Raw genomic sequence first — 3,183 nt, forward strand, 5'->3', positions numbered from 1 at the left:
AAGACTGTTTTCGCTTTTTTAGAAAAGCTGATATACCGCTAACTAAAAATTAAAAAAGTTCGAATTAAGCATGTACGTTTTTATGATGCTCCCAATGCGAGTTGTTTTTTTCTGATCAAGCCACGCCCACTCTAACGCCGACAAAACCCAAAAATACAAAAATGCGAAAATCTCGGAAACTATAAGAGCTACAAAGTTGTGCTTAAGAATACGCATTTAAAAGATGGCACTGCAACTTGCCACGAAGTTGCATCATGCCACGCCCACTCTAACACCCACAAAGCGCGAAAAACTGTGGTGTCTATAATATTATTATGAATGCCTTCGTTTGACCTTGTATAACTCATTTCTGTTAATATCTATCGATTTGCCAAAGATTTTTTAAATCGGAACAATATTTCGCTATTTATGAAGAAATTTAGGCGCCTTGTAAAATTCCACTAGCAAAATTAATAATTTAAAATTGTGTAAGAGGATACAGGATATTTAGGATATTTAGGATTGAGGATATTTAGTTTATCTCGCAAGCTTCTTAATTGGGGCTTGTGGCTATAGGTGTTTTGTTGCTATTGTAGTCTGTAAAACTTTCATAATTTTTCCAATCAGCTAGTTTGATATTGAACCTCGGATAGTATTTGCAGGGTTGTTTGTCGTAATTAAACATTTTAATATTGATAGGGAAATAATCGCTTTCCTAAAGATTATTACAAATTTTAAAGTCGCAGTGGATCCTAAGTCTGCATTTGTAAATTGTTTAAGATTATAAAATCTGAAATCGCGAAAAACTAAAATCGCTGAAATCTCAGGAACTATTAGAGCTAGAAAATTGAAAGTCAGTATGTATAATCTTTAGATGTCAGCGCATCTTATAGTTGTACTATTATCCGGCCACACCCAACCATACTCCCACCAAGCTCAAAAGACTGTTTTCGCATTTTTAGAAAAGCTGATATACCGCTAACTAAAAATTAAAAAAGTTCGAATTAAGCATGTACGTTTTTATGATGCTCCCAATGCGAGTTGTTTTTTTCTGATCAAGCCACGCCCACTCTAACGCCGACAAAACCCAAAAATACAAAAATGCGAAAATCTCGGAAACTATAAGAGCTACAAAGTTGTGCTTAAGAATACGCATTTAAAAGATGGCACTGCAACTTGCCACGAAGTTGCATCATGCCACGCCCACTCTAACACCCACAAAGCGCGAAAAACTGTGGTGTCTATAATATTATTATGAATGCCTTCGTTTGACCTTGTATAACTCATTTCTGTTAATATCTATCGATTTGCCAAAGATTTTTTAAATCGGAACAATATTTCGCTATTTATGAAGAAATTTAGGCGCCTTGTAAAATTCCACTAGCAAAATTAATAATTTAAAATTGTGTAAGAGGATACAGGATATTTAGGATATTTAGGATTGAGGATATTTAGTTTATCTCGCAAGCTTCTTAATTGGGGCTTGTGGCTATAGGTGTTTTGTTGCTATTGTAGTCTGTAAAACTTTCATAATTTTTCCAATCAGCTAGTTTGATGATGAACCTCGGATAATATTTGCAGGGTTGTTTGTCGTAATTAAACATTTTAATATAGATAGGGAAATAATCGCTTTCCTAAAGATTATTACAAATTTTAAAGTCGCAGTGGATCCTAAGTCTGCATTTGTAAATTGTTTAAGATTATAAAATCTGAAATCGCGAAAAACTAAAATCGCTGAAATCTCAGAAACTATTAGAGCTAGAAAATTGAAAGTCAGTATGTATAATCTTTAGATGTCAGCGCATCTTATAGTTGTACTATTATCCGGCCACACCCAACCATACTCCCACCAAGCTCAAAAGACTGTTTTCGCATTTTTAGAAAAGCTGATATACCGCTAACTAAAAATTAAAAAAAGTTCGAATTAAGCATGTACGTTTTTATGATGCTCCCAATGCGAGTTGTTTTTTTCTGATCAAGCCACGCCCACTCTAACGCCGACAAAACCCAAAAATACAAAAATGCGAAAATCTCGGAAACTATAAGAGCTACAAAGTTGTGCTTAAGAATACGCATTTAAAAGATGGCACTGCAACTTGCCACGAAGTTGCATCATGCCACGCCCACTCTAACACCCACAAAGCGCGAAAAACTGTGGTGTCTATAATATTATTATGAATGCCTTCGTTTGACCTTGTATAACTCATTTCTGTTAATATCTATCGATTTGCCAAAGATTTTTTAAATCGGAACAATATTTCGCTATTTATGAAGAAATTTAGGCGCCTTGTAAAATTCCACTAGCAAAATTAATAATTTAAAATTGTGTAAGAGGATACAGGATATTTAGGATATTTAGGATTGAGGATATTTAGTTTATCTCGCAAGCTTCTTAATTGGGGTTTGTGGCTATAGGTGTTTTGTTGCTATTGTAGTCTGTAAAACTTTCATAATTTTTCCAATCAGCTAGTTTGATGATGAACCTCGGATTGTATTTGCAGGGTTGTTTGTCGTAATTAAACATTTTAATATTGATAGGGAAATAATCGCTTTCCTAAAGATTATTACAAATTTTAAAGTCGCAGTGGATCCTAAGTCTGCATTTGTAAATTGTTTAAGATTATAAAATCTGAAATCGCGAAAAACTAAAATTGCTGAAATCTCAGGAACTATTAGAGCTAGAAAATTGAAAGTCAGTATATATAATCTTTAGATGTCAGCGCATCTTATAGTTGTACTATTATATGGCCACACCCAACCATACTCCCACCAAGCTCAAAAGACTGTTTTCGCATTTTTAGAAAAGCTGATATACCGCTAACTAAAAATTAAAAAAGTTCGAATTAAGCATGTACGTTTTTATGATGCTCCCAATGCGAGTTGTTTTTTTCTGATCAAGCCACGCCCACTCTAACGCCGACAAAACCCAAAAATACAAAAATGCGAAAATCTCGGAAACTATAAGAGCTACAAAGTTGTGCTTAAGAATACGCATTTAAAAGATGGCACTGCAACTTGCCACGAAGTTGCATCATGCCACGCCCACTCTAACACCCACAAAGCGCGAAAAACTGTGGTGTCTATAATATTATTATGAATGCCTTCGTTTGACCTTGTATAACTCATTTCTGTTAATATCTATCGATTTGCCAAAGATTTTTTAAATCGGAACAATATTTCGCTATTTATGAAGAAATTTAGGCG

Source organism: Drosophila eugracilis, unplaced genomic scaffold (assembly GCF_018153835.1).
Source record: "Drosophila eugracilis isolate 14026-0451.02 unplaced genomic scaffold, ASM1815383v1 contig_1951, whole genome shotgun sequence".
Classification (NCBI taxonomy): Eukaryota; Metazoa; Arthropoda; class Insecta; order Diptera; family Drosophilidae; genus Drosophila; species Drosophila eugracilis.